At 41.0% G+C, this 27,593-nt stretch overlaps 1 long non-coding RNA gene across 1 annotated transcript; it reads left to right on the top strand.

Annotated features, from left to right (window-relative positions):
• The first annotated feature begins 9,876 nt into the window (after positions 1-9,876).
• Positions 9,877-19,623, top strand: LOC124625768. Its single transcript, XR_006980719.1, has 3 exons — positions 9,877-9,966; positions 11,781-11,917; positions 19,338-19,623. It is a non-coding gene; the product is annotated as an uncharacterized LOC124625768 (long non-coding RNA).
• The last annotated feature ends 7,970 nt before the right edge of the window (positions 19,624-27,593 follow it).

Here is a 27,593-nt window from a genome sequence, read left to right on the forward strand (position 1 = left end):
AACTTAAGCAAGTACACCAAAGAACGAAACTCTTCTTTAATAACCATTGACATGACAGTCTGAAGGCCCTGTTCGCAGTTTTTCTTTGGTTTTCAGCTAAACATGATCCAAAGACGGTGTAAGAGAGAAAATATTAATCCAAGGTTAAAAATAGCCCTACCTCTGGCAGCACATCTTGCGTAAAAGTACACTTATTTGTAAGAACGCTACATTGAAAGATGTGCCTCAACCACAGCTAGATGTAATAAAAAATTTATATATACACTTTTTTCTCAGACTCAAATATGGACTGCACTCATGTATATTCACTAGATTGTAATCCGACGAACAAACAACTTGAACTTCTGTGGCCCGTATTCCATCCTACTTGTTATGTAATCAAAGACAACACAATACTATATCTATTGTATGTAAGAGAAGTTTTTGGCTGAACATATAAACAGATATAAATAGAAGGCTACAGAATGTCAAAAGTACTGTTAACAGTGTAATATTTCCATACAAAAAAAATTGACATACTTATTCGCTTTCTTATAACTCTGTAATAACTGGCTGAATTCAGGCGAGGTTTCGTAGGCTGCATGTTTATCGACGTAATTGTCCACTTTTTTTTATAACAGCTCATAAATGTATCGGACGCTCTTTAGAACACTCATCTTGTTCCTACGTCTTGAGCCTAGCAGACTGAAGTGATTTGGGGGAGGGAACCAAACAGCTAGGTCATCGGACCCATCAGAGTAGGGAAGGATGGGGAAAGATGTCGGCCGTACCCTTTCGTAGGAACCTACCCTGCATTGGCCTGAGGCGATTTAGGGAAATCACGGAACATCGGAAGGAAGATGGCCGAGAGCGGTTTTGAACCGACGTCGTCGCGAGTGCAAGTCCATTGTGCCAACCACTGCGCCACCTTACTCAGTGACTAAAGTGAGACCAGTACGTACTCGCGCCATTGACGTCTTGTTGTATGTAATAAATACGCAACCATGATACTAGAACTATTTAAATATTACGCCTTTTCTTATTTAAGATTTGTGTTTCTGACACCAATAACCTTAGGAACTTTGGTTTTTTTCAAGCTTTTTTTCTGAAATGTTTCGTGATTTATCTGCCGGTCGAATGATCGAGCAAGTGGGTGTTCTATTGTAATTTATTCCACTATTAAAATCGAACCTTCTTCTTTGCTGACGTTATCCTTTGAATAAAGTTGCGATTCTGAATCTCTGCTTATACATTTTCTTTTATCATCCCCGTCATTAGATATTTCACGTAATGAAGATCAGTATTTTTCAATATTCCGTAGTATTCATGACAAGTCACTTAATAAGGTTACTTAAACTTAATACAATTCATCAATTTTAGTGAACTACATATTTTTGTCGAGATCGTTCAGTGCGTTGTTCGTGACTCTCCATTTGGTGAAACTGCCATTATCACCTTTGTACATAAACCATGTCGTCTCGATACTGTGTATTATGTAAACTTTCTAATATAATTTCCGAAATTAGAATAATTATACAAAAATGGTTCAAATGGCTCTGAGCACTATGGGACTCAACATCTGTGGTCGTAAGTCCCCTAGAACTTACAACTACTTAAACCTAACTAACCTAAGGACATCACACACATCCATGCCCGAGGCAGGATTCGAACCTGCGATCGTAGCAGCTGCGCGTTTTCTGACTGAGCGCCTAGAACCGCTTGACCACCGCGGCCGGTTAGAATAATTATACACAAATTCAAAACTGGTTGCAGCTTTTCCCTGAAGCATACCCAGTTGCACAAATTTTCAACGACCACACAATTATATTGTTTACTCAGACTTGTGATGCATTGTTATTTAGACATCAGGTATGCTAGAAATAGCAATGTTGGTAAAGGATTTTTGTATATAACGTATTTTTCACCTAGTAAAGATTTTAGTTCATTCTTAATTAGCTTTGCAATGCAGGTCGTTAACAAGTCACTGTTGGACATAATATGCCACTTAGAGCAACGTCATGATACCTACAGAACCTATATAAATACAAAACTTCGTGTTAAACATCTTGCTGGCGCTGAAAGGGTTGCGTATTGTTTGCGTTTCTCTACATTTCTAAAAGTGAACGTATTTCATTCAATTTCTCCTCATTTCACAGCAGACAAGAAAATATTGCTGTTAATCTTTGCTGATTGACAACACTCTTCTATTAAAGAAGAGTATAGGGGCTTGTTTCTTATCTGACAGGAGCATTTATCAGCTGGTAAGTTATAAGGCATTTTAATAGTAAGAACGACTTAACAGACTTTTTATAGTGTAACAGGCGTTAGATGTTATGTTTGATGATTACAGTTAGTAGAGCCTCATAAACCATCATGTTCACTACATATCCATCTGACGCACATCTTCTGGAGATAAGTGTTCCTAGGTTCGCATTTATCGAAAAATGCAATATTTTTGTCATCAGCTCCCTCAAAAGTTAAACTTTTCAGAACAGCAGAATGCATAATAAAATACTAAAACATGTAAAACATTTCATTATAGCTGTAAGAGAACTGCACTACCTAGACATAAACTTCTTTACCGTTCCGGTGTGGAGTAGTATTCTGTGGGCGGCTGGCACTGTGATGATACGTGTTGCTTGAAGTTCAGTGGTATGGAAATTTTTTATCTGGATGAAAAACCGGGCTTGTCGTGATTGCGGAGGAGATATATTAATGCGGGAAGAAGGAATTTACTGTCCTGGATTACGAGATATAATTAGGTCATGGAAATGCCAATCAAACACGCAAAGTCCACATCAACATTGTAACAGTCTACGTAAGTTCGACGATCTTTTGTAAAGTACTTCACCTGGATGACAGGTTTTCGTTCAAGTTAAGGACTTTGAAACCTGAATATGTTGCAGAGAGCTACAATTTTGAATAGGCTTCGTTACACCTCATTTTCCTAAATTTACCTTGGTTGTTATTTAAAGTCTGGCATCATAACGTAATGTTGCTTCACAAACATCGATTTCAGCAATTGCAGTGGGCTGATAGATTTATTATTTCCATGGTTGTGTATGTACTGCTATCATTATTGTTTAGTGCATGATTAGTAATGTAGTGACAAGAATGGGTTTGACTGGGTTCTTTAAATTGTTATCGTAGCATCATGCTATGCGTCTAGGACACAGCAATTGATGAAGGAACAGTATTACTTAGCCTATGAGTGGCCAGTGCTACATCTGATAGATGAGTAGCATGAGTAGCAGTCTAACAAATGTCACACACCCACACACACACACACACACGCACGCACACACACACGCACACACACACACACACACACACACACACACACACACACACACGCACACTTATGTGTGTGTATATATATATATATATATATATATATATATATATATATATATATATATATATATATATTTCATTTAGTGTAATGTTCATGACAACACATCAACTCAGTTAGCAATGTTTTGGACAGTAACTGTCCCTGCGAGAGTTGTGCGAAGAGGCCAGTGATGTAATAACTGGTCAGGTAGAAGCTGATTTAGCAGTTAGGCCAAGTGGCCATTGATTCATTAGATGACAGAACAGGTCCAAGCTAAGCACCCTAGGTAGTGCATTTTATATAGATTAGAACAAGAGACAGATGGCTCGTCTCTTCACAATAGGAATGCCATTTGTAATTATATGAAATCACAGTAAAGAAATTACGACAGTAAAATGTTGGTTCGAGGAGTGGCTCAGGAATGTACAGGGTGTGGAAGTTATCAATGCAGATATTTTTATATGTGGTACCTTTATACGTACACACATCAATGTGTTGGCTTTTTCTTCTGCATCAGTCTACCCACGAACAATAATTCATGTTTTCTCCATGGTCGCAACTGCACAACAAAGTGGACTATGCCTTTCGGTATATACTATCCGTTTTGCTTCCACACGTACACAAATCGATAATTGACTTGTTACACAGGGTGAAAATGAATGTTAGTGGCGTACTTGTACAACACTTCCGTGGAGGTACTACTATCGTGACAGAAAAAGTAAGAATTATAATAGCCGTAATTATTAGTCTACAATTGACTTAAATACTGATTCAATATTCTTCAGTACACCGTCCTCAGTCACCAGTAGACATGCCTGCACTTACACCCATTTACCTTGTATAGCAGATGGTCAAACACCTCACATATAATCAGGAATAAAGAAACTTTTTTTTAAGGAGTGCGTATTATCTTGCTACTTTCACATGTCTCCATCCTTATCAAAGATTCTTTTCTGTTTCCGCAATCCACCATACGACGAGTGGTGGAGTGTACTCCGTACCCTTGTCAGTCGTCTCCTTTCCTGATCCACTCAAAAACAGTTCGAGAGGAAAATGATTGTGTATGTGCCTTCGTATGTGTGCTAATTTCTCGTATATTATCTTCACGGTCCTAGTGGGCAAAATACTGTGGCGGCAGTAGAACCGATCTTCTGTCACCATCAATAGTGTTCCTGGTACATAATGTCTCCTTCCCTCCCAGAATCCTCATTTTAGATCCTGCACCTTGTCCGGAACACTTAGGCGACGCTCGGGCCTGTTAGTAAAATGTCTAATTGCCCGTCTCTGAATTGCTTCGATGTCTTACTTTAATGTGACCCAGTATGGCTCCAAAAACAGGAGCAGTACCCAAGAATAGGTTGCACTAGCGTCCTATATGTGGTCTCATTTACTTATGTTTGTCCCAATAAACAGAATTCGACCATTCGCCTTCCTCACAACAATTCTCACATGCTCGTTCCGTTTCATATCGCTTGCAGCATTGCGCCTATGTATTTAAACGACGTGACTGTGGCAAACAGGGCACTATTAACGCTGTATCCCAGTATTACGGTTTATCATCCACATTCACTTTCATTTTTCTACATTTGGAGCCATTCATCACGCCAACTACAAATTTTGTCTAAGTCATATTTTGTCCTCCTACAGTCACTCACGTTCGACACTTGCCTTACACCACAGCATCGTTTGCAAACAACCGCAAATTGATGTTCACCCGGTCCGCCAAATCATTTGTATATTATGTAGAGGACAACGGTGGACCTGTCGCACTTCCATGGAGCACTCCTGACGATATCCTTGTTTCTGACGAAAACTGGCCGTCGAAGGCCACATCCTGGGTTCTATAACTTAAGAAATATTTGAGACACTCACGTATCTGTGAAACTAATCCATATGCTCGTACCTTCTTTAACAGGCTTCGAAGGGGTTCCGGTCCAAACGTTCTCCGGGAATCTAGAAGTATGCGATTTGCCTGTTGCGCTTCATCCATAATTCGCAGCATATCATGTGAGAAAAGGGCAAGCTGAGATTCGCACTAGCGATACTTTCGGAAAGCATGCTGATTCGTTGAGATAAGATTCTCAGTCTCCAGAAAATTTATTATCAATTGAAGACATTAAGTCCGTATATGAGTCCACGATCATTTTATTTTGAGCACTTTTATTTTCACAAGTCCTTCTTGATCACATATATTTCTATCCACTTTACGACCGGTTTCGGCTTATCGCCATCTTCAGACCTGTTTTAATTATAAATACTGTCTAAGCGACGAGGTTCAATTAATTAAGATTAAATCTATACAAGTCTTAGTGATGCATGAAATATAAAATATTTACAGCCATGTACCACATTCATACATAGCGTTAAAATATTCTGATATAAATCATGGTTAAGTTAACCATGTGCTCGATAACACTCAGATTACGTCAGTATTTAAACAAGATCCTAATGCCAGCAGACGGCACCTTAGCCAGAGTACATAGTAAGCCAGTGCCGCCAATATAAAGATTAAAATTCAGTATGCATTGTCTTTAGTAAAAAAAATTTCTCCCTTGGCTAAACGAGCGTCTGTAATTAAAACTTATACTGATATACTCGTTGTTGAAATCAATAAAAAGTACCAATTATATTCAGTACAACTCTCGCCTGGTTAGGGCCATTTTTTATACTGGCATTCATAAAAGTTGTACGTTACCTAACCAGGCTAAGGGTTGTATCGCATATTATTTGTACTTTTTATGAATTTCAAGTGAGAGTCTAATTTCACATATAGTATATCAGTATATGTTTTTAATGATAGGCGCTCGTTTAGCCAAAGGGGGAAAAACTTTTAACTAAAGACAATGCGTACCGCATTTTAATCTTTATATTGGCGACTTTGGTTTACTATGTACTCTGGCTAAATTTCCCTCTGTCGGCATTAGGTTTTTGTATAAATACTGACGCAGTCTGAGTATTAGCAAGCACATTTTTATCTTGACGATGATTTATATCAGAATACTTTGACGGTATGTATGACTGTTATACATGGATATAAATATTTAATATTTTATATTACATGCATCTCTAAGACTTGAATGGATTTAATCTTAATAAATAGAACATGGCCGCTTACACAGTATTTATATTTACAACATATCCGAAGATCTCGATAAGCCGAAAACCCTCATAAAGTGTAAAGAAATCTGTGTGATCAAGAAGAACTTGTGAAAATAAAAGTGTTCAAAGATTTATTATATAAGAACTGAGAATGTGTTCAAGGATTTTGCTGCATACCGATGTCAGGAATAGCAGTCTGTAACTTTTGTGGTCCGTTCCTTTGTCCTTCTTATATGTAAGAATTAACTGCGCTCTTTTCCAGTAACTGGCGACTTTTCGCTGGGAGAGAGATTCGCGGTAGATGCAAGCTAGGTAAGAGGCCACTGCTATGGAATACTCTTTTACCCGCTCAGCGATTTTACATTAAGACCAAAACTTTCATGAGTTCTCTGTCATATGGTTTGCAAATGTATGACGGTGGTAGTTGTTGTATGCTTCAAGCATAGATCTTTCACAGACGCTTCAATCTTTACTATCCTTTGCTAGCAGTCATTTACAAGTTGTCTTTTGAACTTAGAGCGCAACATCGTCTGCTTCCTCAAATTTTCTCGAATCTTGTTATCAAACCATGGTTGGTCTTTTGTCCTTAACCCACTTACTAGGCACATAATTATCTAGATTACGATGTATATCCGTTTAAACGTAGTCCCAGTATGATTGACGTTGAGCAGTTATAAACAAAATGATACCAGTTCAAGTCAGTATGTGTTGCAGTGCCGGAGAAACAGAAGACATATAGGCCACCAGACTGAGATCCATGCCAGAGGTTGCCCCAAGAAGCAGACGAGCAGAGGAGGCCCGCTGGTGGAACGAGCCACATGGCGCCAAGACATTTGAAATCCCATGTGTAAAAAGACGTCCTCCAGCAGCGATAGGAGCGGTATACGTTCTGAGAAACCGCTAGTAATAGTTTCAGGAACATTTCAGAGTAACAAAGGGGAAGTGCTGGAGTTACTGAGAATATGCATGTTGCATTTGAGGTAGCTAAAGGTAAGGACCAAGAGTTATTATTTAGATAGCTCAATTGTCCTTTGCAAGTCATTAAACGAATGGCGATTTCACTGCGACGGGATCTTCTCACGAAATTTCAGTCACCAATATTTTCCCTTAATGTGAAATTATTTTAGAGTCGCCTACCTACATAGGGAGAAATGACCATCTTAATAAAGTAAGAGAAATCAGAGTAGCTACAGAAGTATGTGTATGTAATTGTCTATTTTTCTCACGCGCTGGACCAATTTCTTGTGCATCAAATACTTTGCCGAACTCAAGCAGTGTCGTTATGGTAGCCGCACGTTTGTCAGTGGCATATCTCAGGTCATCAGTTGGTACCGGGTGCTTACTTAATTCCGACTGATATTTGCGGTATAAGTTGTACAAGTTTATCAGCTATGATGTGATATACAGCTATTGATTTTTTCTGATTTTTACCAAAGCTACAGAAATCCTTTAACAGGACGCAGGGCTCGTATTGTTATACTGAATTGAATGTTTTTTGTATGGAGCCATGAAACAGAAGCTCAAAAATTTAGCAACTTTCTTGGAAGCACTGTTTATTTGGAGCCTTTGTATTTCTACAGGGTGATTCACGAAGATATGCTAATATTTTCCTATGTTATTCTATAAGTAAAACTAAAGAAAACAGTGCAGATAAACACACATCCGAAAATGTTTAGTTACGGCGTTGTGGCTAGTAAAATATTTTGTCGGGAATTTAGCAACGTCGCTAATTTGAAGCCATGACTGTACGAGGTTAAAGCAAAGCGTGATTTCCATTCATTTTGTTTTTATTGATCAGGTGGATCTAATAAAACATGTACCAGACGTGTATCTGCAGTAGTTTTCCATAACATCCAGAGAAGTAAAGACGTAATTTCGTGAAATTTTAATTTATTAACTACTTGGCCTAATTCGTTGTTTAAATTCCAGACTATGCACAACGTTTTCAACAGAAGTAGTAGAGAACTTAATTTAAAAAAAACGGGGTAATAACGTTAAATGAAACTGTGTGAATATGTCTGATAATCTACTTTCATCAATACAATAGCACCTGTGAATTCATGTTGGATGATCTGGAAAACTACTGCACGTCTGGGACATGTTTTATTAGATTCAGGAGACCAATAACAACAACAAATATCTGAAATCGTGCCTTACTTTAATCTGAAAAAGGTTTTGCTATGGTTTCACATTAACGAACTTGCTAAATTACACGGAAAAGCTACTATTAGCCGTAAATTAACATTTGCGGACCTATCTTCATTTGAACTTTTTTCTTTACTTGTACTTGCAGAGTAACATATTAAAATATTTGCATGTCTTTGTGAACCATGCTGTAGGCAGTCCGCTTTGGACTGTCACGATCGATATATCTAACGTTCCTCCAAGTTGTGTGACTAAATTTGTGCTGTGTGGAGTAGACAATGGATATTAAATTATGCCCTCAGAGTTCCGTTGCTTAAATATTACCATATCTTTTACACTGTCAAACTTTCGCTGCAGCTACCTCTGTAACAAACTTCCTGGCAGATTAAAAGTGTGTGCCTGACCGAGACTCGATCGGGACCTCTGCCTTTCTCGGGCAAGTGCTCTACCATCTGAGTTACCCAAGCACGACTCACGCCCCGTCCTCACGGATTTACTTCTGCCAGTACCTCGTCTCCTACTTTCTAAACTTTACGAAAGCTCTTTTGCGAACCTTGCAGAACTAGCAGTCCTGAAAGAAAGGACATTGCGGAGACATGGATTAGCCACGGCCTGGGGGATGTTTCCAGAATGAGATTTTCACTCTGCAAGGTTCGCAGGAGAGCTTCTGTAAAGTTTGGAAAGTAGGAGACGAGGTACTGGCAGAAGTAAAGCTGTGAGGACGGGGCATGAGCAGTGCTTGGATAGCTCAGCTGGTCGAGCACTTGCCCGCGAAAGGCAAAGGTCCCGATTTCGTGTCTCGGTCTGGCACACAGTTTTAATCTGTCAGGAAGTTTCATATCAGCACGCACTCCGCTGCAGAGTGAAATTCTCATTCTACATCTGTAAGTGTTTATTGCATGCAGTGAGATGCGTGGGGTGTAGCAGCAACAATTTCAAAATGTTGCGACTACACAATCTTCTTAGCTATATTATGGAGAGAGTTTCTTCTAGTAAGTTTCTGTTCACGCCTCGAATTAAGTTAAATTACTCTTATAGACACAGAAGTGAATGTAATTCCCATTGAATGGATGACAGTTTGGTAAATTATTACAGATTCTGGAACTGTTTTCTCACAACTCAGAGGTCAGTTGACCATAGTAAATACAGGAAAAGCATCGAGATATAGTACTGTGAGACTTTTGATGTGTAAAGTGAACATTTAGTAACTGTTTAGGTCTCTCATCTAAATAAGTTCAATTTTCTGTTGTGAATGATGAATGTACTGGTGCAATTGCGTTGTATGAAACATATTAAAACTACAAAACAATTCCTTTGCGCAGGAGCCATCTCTGCACAGGTGGTATGTCCCAAGGAGTGCCTAGGGCTGGCAGGAGGGCCTCCGGTTGCAGAAGACCAACTGCAGTCTGGTTTGTATATTAGCACTACATATGTCTGAAAAATGTAGTAAAAGAAATATTTTTTTAAATTAATTGAGTATTCCAAAAATTATGCGATTTTTATGCTCATATTCTTTTCAATTCTTCGTTGCTATTTTTATACAATTAATAAGTACTGATATTTGTTGGTGCTTGTGGTAGTTTAAAATATTTACTGCCAAGTTTTAAATATATTTTCAAGGTCATATTTTTATGATGAAAAATTACATATGTTACTTTGCTTTTAATCAGCGATTTTATTTTCAAGCGATGAATTTATGTCAATCCTTACAGTTTGAGCACGACTATTAAGTAAATAAAATTTGCAGCACCTTTTAAACGTAAAGAAGTGCCCTAGAAAAAAATTTTGACACTAACTTGTGAAACCATATTTGCAAGAAAGTAAAATTCTGGCATCAAAGAATACCAAATAGTATGGCACACAACACACTTCAGTTACTTATCTTATAGTTGGTAATTATTAGTGTCCGCAAATCGGTCTAAGCTGTTTCGAACAAACACAGCTGCCTCGTGGTATTGATTATAACATGGGTTAAATGGTTATCACAGGTAACAATTAACACCATCAATAGCCGAATAAGTTGCACATTTAACAGGTATTACCTGAGCCCGGTTTGTCGTAATCGTTGCTATGAATTAGTAGATACACTAGTGGAAACTCACCGAACTACAACCAAACTAACTCTTAACGTATCCGCCTCTTACAAGTAAGGCCGTTTGTCGTAAGATATCACTTACAATTTTCGTACAAAAACCCATTTACCCAAAGACGGCACTAACCTTACCTTATCCAGCTGAACCGCAGTGACCAACATACGTTTTTCCTTATTGCCACATTTCAGTATTTGACAGTAAATAACGTGCAATGCGAAAACACAATGCAGTTCTTATCGTAGACTTCCCAACAAAAGGTAACACTTAAATACGCACACACTTAACGGCGTTTAGAAAACTTCATAAAACACATACAGTGAAACTCAGTGCTCGCTCGGACATGGATATCATTAACTCGAGTTCTCGGTGAATCCAAACAGATACAAACTTGATCGAGTGAGGTTCGCGCGACTCTCTCCGTCGGAGGTTCGCGTCCTCCCTTGGGAATGGGTGTATGTGTAGTCCTTACCGTAACTTATTTTAAATTATATTCAGTAGTGTGTAAGCCTAGGAACCGATAACGTCAGCAATTTGGTCATATAGGAACTTACCACAAATTTCCAAAAAATAGTACATCCTTGCTCAGTCCCGGTTCCTTAACCGTTTAAACAGAACCACAGAGAGATGTGCGTAATTGATTCCCCGTCAGTACACTCTCTCAACTAATCGTGCAATCCCTGATATAGGCTATCAGTACAAGCTATCAGGCTAATTCCGCAAATCCAGAGATCTCAATGCACAATTGATAGTAAAAAACACCAGACAGACAAACTAATGATAACTTATACTCCGGGCAATTTGCATGCAGAAAAGAAAGGTAAACGTCCCGAACCACAAATTACACCTCATTGCACTAACATCGTAAGCTAATCAGAACGCACTTTCCTTAATTGACGGAAACGCACCGACGCGCACAAAACTCACAGCAAAAGATGTAGATTTCGGCGTGTTGTTGCCTGCACCAGAAACGAACACTAAAGTAGAGCTGGTAGAATGTAGCTGATTGTAGCTCCTGCTTTCAGCATCCGTAAGTGGATTACCACGTCATCGGGTAGCTGAAAGAAGCGATTGTAAACACTTTTACTTCCAGGAAAATACTCAGCAGTAACTAACTCAACTTTCCTGCACAGGACGCGATGGGAGGGACCTGCCCAGTCAAAGTCTACGAGCGCCACTTCCCGCCTCAGCGACCACAGCAAATAGCAAGCCGATACCCCTGGATAGCAACGTTAGCGAAGAGTATAATCGATTTTTCTCCTTTTTTCAGGTAATTAGTTTAACACTAAGTGCATGTGGTTTTTTTTAGGAGTAGTCTGAACTTTACTTCTTACTCATTGAAGGCGTTGTGTCCCAAACTCGAAGGCAAATTTAAATTCCCTGACGGAAAAAATGTCACAACACCAAGAATAATTAATGTGGAGGACGGTGGAGCTGTTGTGTGATGATGCTCCATATGGGTTCGATTGGAGACAGATGTGATGATAGAGCAGGCTGGGGCAACATGTCGACACTTTGTAGAGCATGTTGAGTGAAAACAACTGTATGTGGGAAATACAGCCTGGAACGCTGTTCATGAATGGCATCACAATAGGTTCAATCTACAGGTTGACGTACAGATTTGCTGTCAGAGTGCGTTGGATAGCCATAAGAGTACTCCATCTGATATATGAAATCGCATCGCAGACCATAACTCTACGTATAGGTCCATTGCGTCTAGAAAGTAGACAGGTTGGCCGCAGGCCCTCAAATGATGTCCCAGTAACCAACACACAGCCGTCACTGGCAAAGAGACAGAGCCTGCTTTCACCAGAAAACACGACAGACTGCCACCGCGCTGTCCAATGGTTTGGGCACAGCGGAATGCACGCTACAAGGCGTCTGGCTCAGAGCTGTCCTTGAAGTAACAGATTTATAACAGCTTTCTATGGCTCTATGATGTCAACCGCTGCTGAAATATGCCCCAGAACTACACGCCGAACGTATGGTCTTCCATCCGGAGACCGATCTTCTTGCGACTGTTTAATCTCGTGACGACCGATTTCAGCAGTAGCGCAGAGTGGCTACGTTCCTGCCAAGTCTTTCTACAGTATCGGAGACGGAGCATCCAGCTTCTAGTACTATATTACACGACCTCGTTCAAACCTAGTCACCATAAACGTGTTCTTGACTAACAGCAGCACACCGTGTCCACTATCAAAAGTAACTAGTGCTCACGGCTGCTACAGCGTGTATTTAGAGTAGCTCTGATGTCTCACAACTATTTCTTGGTGTTGCGACTTTTTCCGCCAGTGAAGGCTAGCCGAGGCTCGCACGATGCCGTGTGGTATATTTTGGAAAATGGTACGCCTAATAGTGTCGATACCTATTGCTTTAGAAGGGATTCTCATTACAGCTTTTCTAATTTCACGTGCTGTAACGTGGTTTAAGTAGTAAGGATCAGGGTCATTTAGCCTTAATTTTCTTTCAGAAAGTAGTTCTTATTAGCATTTGGTCTGATTAAAGCTGAAAGAACTTGTTCACCTTGTCAGCTGGCTTTTTCTGTCCTTCACCCAAGCTACGGAGATTCTTCCTCGTAATCTAAGCTCTCGTACAGTGCCACCTAAGGTATGCCATATTTTTGCATTGCAGACTTATTGCTTTCCCCGGTTGAGCAATTTTCTGTATCCTTCGTAGCACCAGCTAGCATCATACCTGTGGATGAATATTTGACATAACTGAAAGTTTTGTATTATTCGTATATGAGCCATGAACTTATTAATAAGTTTCTGGATCTTTGCTCAGTTGTTGGTTCACTGATTATTTGATGTTACAGCGTTTATGAGCACTACGCTCCAGAGATCCACGGTCGATATGATTAATGTTCCCATAAGCTGCGTGGCCGGCCATAGGTGGCCGAGCGGTTCTAGGCGCTACAGTCTGGAACCGCGTGACCGCCACGGTCGCAGGTTCGAATCCTCCCTCGGGCATGGATGTGTGTAATGTCCTTAGGTTAGTTAGGTTTAACTGGTTCTAAGTTCTAGGGGACTGATGACATCAGATGTTTAGTCCCATAGGCTCAGAGCCATTTGAGCCAATACTATTTGAGTAATACAACCCAGTACGTTTTCCTTGTCGGCAAGCGTTTACCAGAGACAAGTGCATTGTCAGGAATGTCTCTGGGGAGCATGATTTCACAGCTTTTATCCTCTATATACGTAAGTGATCGGACAGGCTACAGAGATTTACGTCTTTCTGCTGATGATTCTGTGATGTACGGCAAGGTGTCGACGTTGACTGGCTATAGGACGACGCAAGATGACGTTAACAGAATTTCTAGTTGGTGTGATGAGTTGCAACGTGCTTTAAATTTAGAAAGATATAAGATAATGTGATCGAGTAGGAAAAAAACAATTCCTGTAACTTTAGAATACAGAGTTAGTCGTGTGCTGCATAACACGCTCATCGATTCAACATCTAGGCGAAAATTTACAAAGCAATATGAAATGGAACGATGAGGTCAGGTTTTTAGCAGGAAAGGCGAATGATCGACTTCGGTTTATTGGAAGGATTTTGGGTAAATGTAGCTCATTTATAACGGAGGCGGCATATAGAACGCTGGTGCGACCCTTTCTTGTGTACTGCTCATGTGCTTGGGATACTCACCAGGTCGGGTTAAAGGAAAACATCGCAATAATTCAGATTCGTGCTGTTAAATTTGTTACCGGATGGTTCGATCAGCAGGGAAATATACTTTGTGGACTCAAATGAGAACCTCGTAGGGCAGACGGCGCACTTCCCTCGAGGCACCATCCCAGAAATTTAGAGAACTCGGTTTTAAGGCTGACAGCAGAACTATTCTATTGCCGCCATCGTACGTTTCGTGCAAGGACCACGAAGATGAGACAACAGAAGCTGGGTCTCGTGTGGAGGCTTGTAGACAGTAGTTTTGTCCTCGCCCTATTTGCGAGTGCAACAGGGAAAGAAATGACTAGAAGTGATGCTGTGTAAACGAATAAGAGGCTGAACCTTTACTGTGAAATACACTCCTGGAAATTGAAATAAGAACACCGTGAATTCATTGTCCCAGGAAGCGGAAACTTTATTGACACATTCCTGGGGTCAGATACATCACATGATCACACTGACAGAACCACAGGCACATAGACACAGGCAACAGAGCATGCACAATGTCGGCACTAGTACAGTGTATATCCACCTTTCGCAGCAATGCAGGCTGCTATTCTCCCATGGAGACGATCGTAGAGATGCTGGATGTAGTCCTGTGGAACGGCTTGCCATGCCATTTCCACCTGGCGCCTCAGTTGGACCAGCGTTCGTGCTGGACGTGCAGACCGCGTAAGACGACGCTTCATCCAGTCCCAAACATGCTCAATGGGGGACAGATCCGGAGATCTTGCTGGCCAGGGTAGTTGACTTACACCTTCTAGAGCACGTTGGGTGGCACGGGATACATGCGGACGTGCATTGTCCTGTTGGAACAGCAAGTTCCCTTGCCAGTCTAGGAATGGTAGAACGATGGGTTCGATGAGGGTTTGGATGTACCGTGCACTATTCAGTGTCCCCTCGACGATCACCAGTGGTGTACGGCCAGTGTAGGAGATCGCTCCCCACACCATGATGCCGGGTGTTGGCCCTGTGTGCCTCGGTCGTATGCAGTCCTGATTGTGGCGCTCACCTGCACGGCGCCAAACACGCATACGACCATCATTGGCACCAAGGCAGAAGCGACTCTCATCGCTGAAGACGACACGTCTCCATTCGTCCCTCCATTCACGCCTGTCGCGACACCACTGGAGGCGGGCTGCACGATGTTGGGGCGTGAGCGGAAGACGGCCTAACGGTGTGCGGGACCGTAGCCCAGCTTCATGGAGACGGTTGCGAATGGTCCTCGCCGATACCCCAGGAGCAACAGTGTCCCTAATTTGCTGGGAAGTGGCGGTGCGGTCCCCTACGGCACTGCGTAGGATCCTACGGTCTTGGCGTGCATCCGTGCGTCGCTGCGGTCCGGTCCCAGGTCGACGGGCACGTGCACCTTCCGCCGACCACTGGCGACAACATCGATGTACTGTGGAGACCTCACGCCCCAAGTGTTGAGCAATTCGGCGGTACGTCCACCCGGCCTCCCGCATGCCCACTGTACGCCCTCGCTCAAAGTCCGTCAACTGCACATACGGTTGACGTCCACGCTGTCGCGGCATGCTACCAGTGTTAAAGACTGCGATGGAGCTCCGTATGCCACGGAAAACTGGCTGACACTGACGGCGGCGGTGCACAAATGCTGCGCAGCTAGCGCCATTCGACGGCCAACACCGCGGTTCCTGGTGTGTCCGCTGTGCCGTGCGTGTGATCATTGCTTGTACAGCCCTCTCGCAGTGTCCGGAGCAAGTATGGTGGGTCTGACACACCGGTGTCAATGTGTTCTTTTTTCCATTTCCAGGAGTGTAATTCTCAAGACTTATTTTGTTTAAACGACTCAGTAAGTGCATATGCTGAAGTGAAACATGAGAAACATTTCTCGCAGAAGTGGTCTATCGCTGCATGTGCTTCATAAATTGGCTATAGTGTCTTCTTTTTTAAAAATCTAGTAGTCACGAAAATGATTACAGCGATGTTTGAAATGCGCACGTGAAACTCTCTTGAATCGATCTTGATCGATGCTGAAAAATATGCAAATCGCGACAGGAATGACTCGAAAAAAAAATTATGTTATAATATGTTATGTATAAAGTGTATCACTAAGATCGTTTATCAGTCTCTAGTTACAATGACTTCCTCGTATTCACAATAAAGTGAATGTAATCGCGTTTGAAAGGCTATTTATAAAGGAATCCTGGAACCGTATTTGTGTAACTCTGACTTCATTTCATTAAGGTAAATGCAGGCACAACACCTAGCTGTGTCAAAAAATGTTGCCCAGGAGACGTAACAATACCGCAGCTCCTGTTGAAGGCCTGAACAAAACTCAGTTAGATTCATATAAGTTTTAGTGCATTGTGAAGGCTGTGATTGTCTTAGACGCTTCTGCAAACGGTATCTGATATAAGCCTGGTTTAGGTCTAGTGTAATTAATATCTCTGACTTATCGTAGCACGAAAACATGAATGGAAGTCTCGTAGTGAAATAGACTGGAGGATTACTTTGTAATTCAGGTCTCTTTAATCAGCTGCTGGCCAAACCCCGCCTCATCTTTTCAGAACTAAAAATATTAGTCAATATAATGATGACACAAAGTCTAATTATTCCTTCACGTATCAACTAACCGATATTGGCTAAGGTTGTGTCATCCGTGAGGGTAAGAGTCGGTATGACTGTTACCTTTTCTTCACGTTATAACTGACATCAGTTTCGTCGCTCCCAAGTCATCAGTGGGAACGTCAGGAAAGAAATCCAGTAAGTATATGGCCTTCTCGATTGACAAGTGATCGATCTCGACGTCTTCCTTGCCCCCAACGGAATTACCAATGGTATCGTAAGCTCACAAAATTTGCATGTTTGTGCTTTGTAAAGCTACCCTCTGGCTCGAATGTTTTATCAAATAACAGCCCAAAGTTTGCAATACTGCTAAATGACTTCCCCCTCTCACGCGGAATTTGAAGTTAAATAGTGGTATTTAATCGGAGTCGCTTAGTAATAACATCTCGTCCGAATTTTCCATCTTACATGTACCCACATCTGAAACCAATGATGGAATTTTTCAAGTTGAATCGCTATTCCGGTAACAATTCTCGCTGACTAAGGAAATTTAACTGCGTGAGTCCAAGCATACACAGTTTTTTTTCGCATATAACGCAAATGAAGGGAACAGTAGCAGTAAATCCTGCTGTCCTACTGCACATGTCAAACATAATAATTAAAACAGTTTCCGTTCCGTGCAGCTAGTCACTAAGACATTGCACATTTTCCCTTACGTACCAGCTGGCAAACTCACTTAACATGGTTGGTACTCACTCACCCGAAACATTTCGGCACTAATTCTATTCTCATTACCGCCCTTACCCAATGTTGTCTCTACCTACAGCTTATTAAACTCGATTCTATCTTGTTCATCAACAGCACCACGAAAGCAAAAAGTTAAAAAAAAGTACAGATAATCTTGGCTGTTGTGGACTTTTACTAACAGCCTACATTTTAAATAGATGACGTTTAACTAGCGTTCAGAAGTTGTAGCAAGTCGTATGGACTACTAGTATACTACTACAACTACATTTATCACTACAACTTAAATTTCTGAATTAACTTTAAATGATAAAAGTTTAAAAGTACTGTAGAATATGGCACAAGCATTCTTGGGAACCAGCATACATTTCTTTCAAAATTTTTAAATATGAAGTACATGACTAGATTATAGTACTTACGAGAGATGGGTGTAAAGTACACCTTCCCCGTTGGTGCCGGAGGAATTTAGTTGTAGGGAGGACGGTTCCAGTTCTTCGAAGAATGAAAGTAATGTCAACTTGTCTACAAACGTCATTTCAGTAACAGACACGGCTGTAGTCATACATTCCCCGCCCGACGTCGGCAGCATGCCGGTTGATACAACACTTCATTTAAACTTCCGACATAGTAACATTCCTACTTATTTTTAATTCTGAACTCAGTTTTACTTTTCTCGAAGCATTAAACGTAACAGCTCTGAGGCAGACACGGTGAAACAGACCACTTCAAATAGAACGCCGGCCACGCATCTTAAACATAGAATTAATAGAATGTAAAGCTATTATAAAATATAAGGCACATAGTGTTCTCAACCACACTCCGCTGCCACAACAGAACTCAACCAAGGAGAGTGGTAGTAGTGGTAGTACTGAGTTGGTTTTATATATATATATATATATATATATATATATATATATATATATATATATATATATATATATATGTGTGTGTGTGTGTGTGTGTGTGTGTGTGTGTGTGGGTGTGTGTGTGTCTGTGTGTGTTTGGTTTCGCTATATTTATTAAAATCCACTGCTTGGTATAAAAACAACCTCGCAGTCATTCAACTCCTCAATAAGGTAAGCTTCAGAGACGGTAAACAGGAAAAGAAATCACACAATAAGCTTTTGAACATCATAATAAATTAAAATCCGACACCACTGGAACGGTACCATGTCCATCGCGGCATAATTCTTGACGTTTCCACAATGTAAATCATGCATCTTTGCCTATTGTCAGTTTGAAATACTTAATTGTTAACTCTTCACCCACGACGATAATACAACACTTACTTGAACCGTAATAGTTTTTCTGTGATGCCTCCTCGACACATAGACTTTCTGTTGTGTCAAACTAAGAAGAGATATTAAAAGACTATGCCTTGGTCAAAAACGTTTACTGATATATGCCGCCTTTCGCAATTGAAAGCTATGCAGTATTCATACACTTTGCCAACAACGATGGGTGAGAACGTAGTAAAACAACCCCATTTATAAAATACTGATTGACATTTGTGCACGATGAGTGTACAGACGGTCTGTTGCTGTTCCTATCTCTCTGCTATAGACGTGCACAGCAACAAAATAGCTAAGGAGACACTTCCTGCAAACGTAACATACAGGTCCTTGTGTATTCTCTGCAATTCTTATGCTACATTCGTTGATATAAGAAGTTAATTGTGGAACGTGATGATGGCTCGAGATATGATAGAAACAAAGTAATAACCAAGTTCTTTTTCTTGTCCTCCTCTCTAGCGTCCACGGCTTCATCCATCTAGGGGCTAAACCACGACGCAAGAAGGTGGATGAGCTCTTACAAACCAACAACCTCACTGACGTACAACGGCTACTGACAATTCCAGGCCTGTTGCTGTTCACCACCGTAGTAATGATAACATCTTCACAAATAAATGCCGACTATTTGCAACGATATCTGTCGCTCTTTCAATAATACGAGTAATAACAGCACCATATGCAGAAATAACTCGCACGAATATTAATTTCCTCAATTCTATTGGAAATAAACTACTTCTTTTCCTCATGATGATTTGATTTATTTTGTCAATTCATCCCAAAACTTCAGTCTCAATAAATAAGCTCTTCCTTTCACATTTTTCCTAACTGCCTACAACAAAATATCCTCGTTTCCACACTAGTTCAGTCATAAACGACTGATCCTTGCTTTGTGCAATACGAAGTTAACAAAATAGAAGTTATGACTGTGATTAACAATAACACTGGTCAATCATTACTAAGGTATTAAAAATTGTAATGACACACATAGATACCTGCATTTCACCCAGTACAACTAAAGAAGCAGCGAAGTGCCACAGAAACAGTACAACTAAAGTAGCAGCGAAGTGCCACAGAAAGCATACGACCGTTTGATGAAAGATATTATCCAGCAACAAAATACAAACTTACATGAAAAAGAATTCGTTAGAAAAGAGAAAATTTTGTTTACGATGAATATACACACCAAGGGCATTAGTTATAGGGTCGTAAATGGTAGGAGAACCAAAATAATGCCAATCAGAGAGTTCAGATAGAAAAATGCAACTAGAACGCCATCTGAAATCACTATTTCGTAAACAGCAGCACACCTTGCCTTGTTAATTCGCTTAAAGTTCTATTTCAGTTGACAGATCGCAATTTCACTCATGGGACCGTCTCCTCAAACTAAATACATAGGGTTTTCTATCAAACCTAAGCCCCAGTTTGGTACTAGGTCAGTTTGGGGAACCATGTAACCCTGACTGCTGCTATTATCGGAAATAATCAGAATGACGGTATACAATTAATAGTAGCTATTAGCAACGGATGATCCAGTCTCTGACGACGCCCTAATTCGCACTCTATCTCTCTTCTGTCCTCTGAAACCCTACTCCTTTCTCATATTTTCATAAAGTCAGAAACGTCCTCATAACAAATCTGAAATACAAATCGTCAAGTAGGAAGGTATTTACTGTATTGTACTGTAAAAATCATCCGACATTACGGTAAACAACATTGTCAACAAAGTATATGAGATAGGATATTTGGCGATTTGGGAGAAGAAGATATTGCAGGTCTTGTAAATAAAACCGTTTTAAATCCAAACTACACTGCAAGGCCAGCTTATGTAAGAGAGTCGCTAGAAGCTGCACCATAATGACACTCGGCGCCCAATCTCATGGCAAAACCACTTGGACTCCGATACCTTTTGAGGAAGGTCTGAAGCAGACACACACAACCTGCACACTCTCCATGCCTATGTTTATCAGGCGAATACAGCATTCACTATTGAAGGTACCTGGCGACTTAGCAGAAGATTTTATTCAGTGCATTCATTCTGGGATTAACACATTCATGCTAGGACTCGATTTACAAATTTTAACATCTCGCTTGCCAGACTCAGACCTGTGGTGTTGCTGTCACCTGTGGGAGCCACACGGCATGGCCCAAAGGTGAGTAAATTGTGTATATCATGGTGTTGCATGTGAACTAATAAATTCACCTTGGTTCTTTGAACGTTAGTACTGCTTTTATATATGTATAATAAAAATGGGGGTCCCTATTCAAAAAAACACAGTTGATATCGTTTGACCTATGGCAGCGCCACCTAGCGGGCCAACCATAGCTCCATCTCGTTTCCCACTTCAAGCAAGGCGAGCTTCGTTCTTTGTGGTTTTAAGGTCCACCCTGATATATATATATATATATATATATATATATATATATATATATATATATATATGTGTGTGTGTGTGTGTGTGTGTGTATGTATGTATAATGTATTGTGCTGGTGCTCTGAGTACACACTCGAGAATGTACATAAGGTTTGTGCCCAGCTTTGTCCCCTGCTCTTAGCCAGCAAATTCTATAGTTTTTTGTGTGACATATTTCCCATGCTAATTCTGAATTTGGTCAACAGTGGTTATAGTTTTTTTGGAATGACATTTTAAAGAACTGTTCCACTTCTAACATGGGCATTAGTCTCTGAAAGTTGCCACTAACATTTTTCAGAGGGCGATATGAAAATACTTTATTCCATATCGTCTTACAAGTGACCAAGATGGTATTCAGTAATACATTAGAAATTCCGCAAGAGCTGCGGTCGTTGACTGGTCGAGACACGCATCTGCTAGCTGCAGTGTCTCCTCAACGGATGTTCGCCAGTATCTGAGTGAACAGGGGACGAGCATGTCTAATTCTGGACAAACAAAGTTTCAATTAATCGCTACAGGTAGCAGACTATACTGGACAGACTAACCTGACCAGTTTGCAAAATGCCGCTAGATGGTACTTGGGCGTGGCTGGTAAGTTGTGAAACCAAACATACTCGTTCATTTCTATGGCTCTGAAATAGCAGATTTGGGTTAGCCAAGACAGTGGCTGTTTTCATTTCACTATTTGTTTCTTTACATTTGCTAGATAATACAGGAGAGGTTTCCAAGAACTGAAAGCTTTCTAGCTGGCTGCACGACGTATCAGTCCTGTCAAGAGGATTGGCCACCATAAAAATGTTAATCCCTGTGAGAGGCGCGGCCTAAGGTGGGCAGATAGGCATTCATGACCACTCTAACAACCCAACCCCTCTTTCTCCCTCCGCCGGCTGACCAGGAAGCACTTATTTGTCGTAAGAATCATAGAATTCTCCGCAGAAGCCATTTAGTCATATAAGAGACCACTAGCCGGGTGTGGTTTCCCTCATGCCGCCTAAATTTTCAATACAACGTCTCATAATAACGTCCGGTTTAAACATAGAGAATGTAGATTTGTGGCTCGGTCATGCTATTAATTTCTGGCATGCCCACACGTTTTCGTTCTTTCCACTTGCGGAATATTGGACAGGCCCTTTTGAGAATTGTACCATGTAGTAGGGGAGTTCTTCTGCCTCCCTCAACACCTAAGAGCTCTATTGGGTCAAAAAAGAGAAAAATCTACAAGAATACGAGATCGTTTAACACCTTCATTAGGCTTTTTCTGGTCGGCATTTGCAATCTTCGTCACCATTGTCCAACGAATTTCTTCTCTGGCGAAATGCAGCGAAGATCCAAAGAGAAGCAAAAGAAGATCACCTGTACATTTCAGCAGAGTAATGAATTCGCTCTAGGTTGCTGCAGAGTTGTCACTTCACTTCAGGTTTCTGCAGAGTTGCAGCTTCAGGCTAGGACAGGAGAGGTAACTGATGATCTGAACCTTGCTGCTGTTGGAAGGATTTCAGCACTTGATCTTTAAGTACAAATTGGCTGCTGAATCTGACACGCGAGTTGTTGGTGCTGTCTTCCGATTTTTTCGCTCTTTCCCCGCCTGGTAAGACCAATCTCCGTTGCCCGCTAGGTCGCCTTTCAGACGCGAAGTTCATTCAGTTCCTTCAGCAGACTAGTGCGGATTTTAAGGTCACGAATCGAGCTTGTTGCCCTCGCTGCGCGTTTTGGCAAACGTATGGTGTTCACTCCTAAGTTTCTGTGTGCTTCCTACATTTAACTATTCAACTTACGTGGTCACTGGTCTTATCGGCAAATTATTAACGTAACTGTGTTTCATCCTCCCCACCCATATGTACCAAGATTATACTTCAGAGCTATAATCTCTCGTCCAATTGTCAATAGTTTCTTTTAATACACTGAGGTGGCGAAGATCATGAATTAGCTATATGCACGTATACAAATGGCAGTAGTATCGCGTACACATGGAATAAAAGGGCACTACGTTGGCAGAGTTGTCATTTGTACTTTGGCGATTCATTTGAATAGCTTTCTGACGTTATGATGGTCGCACAACAAGAGTTAACAGACTTTCAACGCGCAGTGGTGGTAGGAGCTAGACACATGGGATATTCCGTTTCGGAAATCGTTCTGGAACTCAATATTCCGTGATGCATAGTGTCAAAAATTGGTCAAAAGGGCATCTTGTGACTAATGCGCTTTTGACATATTTATTATTTTATAAATGAAATATAAGTACGGCCAGTCTTTCACGGTAATTCCATACTCTTAATTTGTATCATACGTTTTTAGTCACAATTCTAAGACCATGTTACAGACCATTCTTTGGTTTAACTTCTGTGAAAGACACTCCTGGCAGTGTCGAAACCCGATTAATTCGTTAAAAATTAGTGACCGAGGGCTGTTTTCTTTTAATTGCATTTTTAACTCTTTGGTCTCTATAACCGACGTATCTCCGTCCACTGGCTTCAAAGTTATAACAATGTGAGATAATTTTCAAAGAGTGGAGAAGATATTACAAATATTTTCTATCCTTTGGACTTACGCTATACCAGAAACTGCTTCTGTCATGAAAGAGGAAGCTTTAAATTATATGGAGTCATGAATTGCTCGACATGAAAAAATACTGCTATGGAAGTTACTCCACTTGTTCATATTAAGGACGTGACAATTATAAATTCATGTTCGCATGTGTGTTGCTATGTGCTTTGGCAAGCTTCCTCGCCATTATCCCATGCCTTGAAATACGACATGTAACCATATTTCGGATGTAGGAAATCCTAGCAGTGGGAACTAGCCTCTTGTAGTTTGTAAAATAACCAAGACAGTCGTAACTACTCATTTGTCCTGTGTGAAAATGGCAAAGGTTTTGATTTTATATGGGGAAAACACATCAATTTACACGTAAGAAACTAGTCTACATGTCATCTATATCTACATCTACATCCATACTCCACAAGCCACCTCACGGTGTGTGGCGTGGACTGGACGGTTTTTTAGGTTAGAAGGCCTCGGGAAAGTACGGGGTGGGCTGCAATCTCAAAGGCTGCATGGCAAATACAGGACGTGCTTGGATCAAAGAACAGTCGGAATTGTAGTTGCAAATTGTTGTAGTTGTGGTGGGAAAGTCCCTGAGCTTCAAGCGCTAATAGAAAGCACAGAAGCTGAAATCGTTATAGGTACAGAAAGCTGGCTATAGCCTGAAATAAGTTCTGCGGAAATTTTTACGAAGTCTCAGACGGTGTTTAGGATAGATAGATTAGGCACAATTGGTGGTGGAGTGTTTGTGTCTGTCAGTAGTGGTTTGTCTTGTAGTGAAGTCGAAGTAGGAACTCTGTGCGAAATGATATGGGTGGAGGTTATACTTAACAGTCGAACTAAGTTAATAATAGGCTCCTTCTACCGTCCCCCAGACTCCGATGATATAGTTGCTGAACAGTCCAGAGAAAATTTGAGTCTCTTAACAAACAGATACCCCACTCATACGGTTATAGTTGGTGGGGACTTCAAACTTCCTTCGATATGTTGGCAAAAATACTTGTTCAAAACCGGTGGTAGGCAGAAAACATCTTCCGAGAGTGTCCTAAATGCTTTCTCCGATAATTATTTCGACCAGTTAGTCCACGAACCCACGCGAATTGTAAATGGTTGCGAAAACACACTTGACCTCTTAGCCACAAACAATCCAGAGCTAATAGAGAGCATCATGACTGATACAGGGATTAGTGATCCCCCGTTTCTTCCAAATCCACCAGAAAGAAAGGCAAAATAATTTTATTTAAAAAAGCGGATAAAGTGTCACTAGAAGCCTTCCTAAGAGACAATCTCCATTCCTTCCGAACTGACTATGCAAATGTAGACGAGATATGGCTCAAATTCAAAGATATAGTAGCAACAGCAATTGAGAGATTCATACCTCATAAATTGGTAAGAGATGGAACTGATCCCCCATGGTGCACAAAACAGGTACGAACGCTGTTGCAGAGGCAACGGAAAAAGCATGCGAAGTTTAGAAGAACGCGAAATCCCGAAGGTCTGCTAAAACTTACAGACGCGCGAAATTTGGCACGGACTTCAATGCGAGATGCCTTTAATAGGTTCCACAACGAAACATTGTCTCGAAATTTGGTAGGAAATCCGAATAAATTCCTGGTCGCATGTAAAGTACACAAGCGGCAAGACGCAGTCAATACCTTCGCTGCGCAGTGCCGATGGTACTGTTACCGACTTCTGTGCCGCTAAAGCGGAGTTATTGAACGAAGTTTTCCGAAATTCCTTCACCAGGGAAGACGAATGGAATATTCCAGAATTTGAAACACGAACAGCTGCTAGCATGAGTTTTTTAGAAGTAGATACCTTAGGGGTTGCGAAGCAACTCAAATCGCTTGGTATGGGCAAGTCTTCAGGTCGTGATTGTATACCGATTAGGTTCATTTCAGATTACGCTGATACAATAGTTCCCTACTTAGCAATCATATACAACCGCTCGCTCACCGATAGATCTGTACCTGCAAATTTGAAAATTGCGCAGGTCGCACCAGTGTTTAAGAAGGGTAGTAGGAGTAATCCATCGAACTACAGAACTATATCATTGACGTCGGTTTGCAGTGGGGTTTTGGAGAATATACTGCATTCAAACATTATGAATCACCTCCAAGGGAACGATCTATTGATACGTACTCAGCATGGTTTCAGAAATAATCGTTCTTGTGCAACGCAGCTAGCTCTTTATTCGCACGAAGTAATGGCCGCTATCGACAGGGGATCTCTAGTTGATTCCGTATTTCTAGATTTCCGGAAAGCTTTTGACACCGTTCCTCACAAGCGACTTCTAATCAAGCTGCGGGCCTATGGGGTATCGTCTCAGTTGTGCGACTGGATTCGTGATTTCCTGTCAGAGAGGTCGCAGTTCGTAGTAATAGACGGCAAATAATCGAGTAAAACTGAAGTGATATCAGGTGTTCCCCAGGAAAGCGTCCTGAGACCTCTGCTGTTCCTGATCTATATAAACGACCTGGGTGACAATCTGAGCAGTTCTCTTAGGTTGTTCGCAGATGATGCTGTAATATACCGTCTAGTAAGGTCATCCGAAGACCAGTATCAGTTGCAAAGCGATTTAGAAAAGATTGCTGTATGGTGTGGCAGGTGGCAGTTGATGCTAAATAACGAAAAGTGGGAGGTGATCCACATGAGTTCCAAAAGAAATCCGCTGGAATTCGATTACTCGATAAATAGTACAATTCTCAAGACTGTCAATTCAACTAAATTCCTGGGTGTAAAAATTACGAGCAACTTCAGTTGGAAAGACCACATAGGTAATATTGTGGGGAAGGAGAGCCAAAGGTTGCGTTTCATTGGCAGGACACTTAGAAGATGCAACAAGTCCACTAAAGAGACAGCTTACACTACACACGTTCGTCCTCTGATAGAATACTGCTGCGCGGTGTGGGATCCTTACCAGGTGGGATTGACGGAGGACATCGAAAGGGCGCAAAAAAGGGCAGCTCGTTTTGTATTATCACGTAATAGGGGAGAGAGTGTGGCAGATATGATACGCGACTTGGGATGGAAGTCATTAAAGCAATGACGTTTTTCGTCGCGGCGAGATCTATTTACGAAATTTCAGTCACCAACTTTCTCTTCTGAATGCGAAAATATTTTGTTGAGCCCAACCTACATAGGTAGAAATGATCATAAAAAAAAATAAGCTGTTCGGGAGAGGAATGGCAGGGAGATAGTATGATTGTGGTTCGATGAACCCTCTGCCAAGCACTTAAATGTAAATTGCAGAGTAATCACGTAGATGTACATGTAGATGTAGATGTACCTACACAAACCTAGCAACAAACTCTCGGACCCCTGATACCCAGAATCAGTGATGTTTTTCGTTCCAAAGATTGACAAACAGGCTGTTAAGCAGGAAGACATATTTTGGCTCTTCAGTGTCTGTATAAATTTTATGACTATAACGAATTCGCATTTACAAACAAATCATAAAGCTAATATGTATATTATTCTGCTTGCAATGTAATGACATTGATGTCTGTATATGTATTGCGCTAGAAAATAAACTTTCTACTGTAGTAGCAATAAAACGTATGTGTGGATGATCAAATGTGAAACTTAAGCAAGTACACCAAAGAACGAAACTCTTCTTTAATAACCATTGACATGACAGTCTGAAGGCCCTGTTCGCAGTTTTTCTTTGGTTTTAAGCTAAACATGATCCAAAGACGGTGTAAGAGAGAAAATATTAATCCAAGGTTAAAAATAGCCCTACCTCTGGCAGCACATCTTGCGT

The sequence above is a fragment of the Schistocerca americana genome, chromosome 8 (genome assembly GCF_021461395.2).
Source record: "Schistocerca americana isolate TAMUIC-IGC-003095 chromosome 8, iqSchAmer2.1, whole genome shotgun sequence".
NCBI lineage: Eukaryota > Metazoa > Arthropoda > Insecta > Orthoptera > Acrididae > Schistocerca > Schistocerca americana.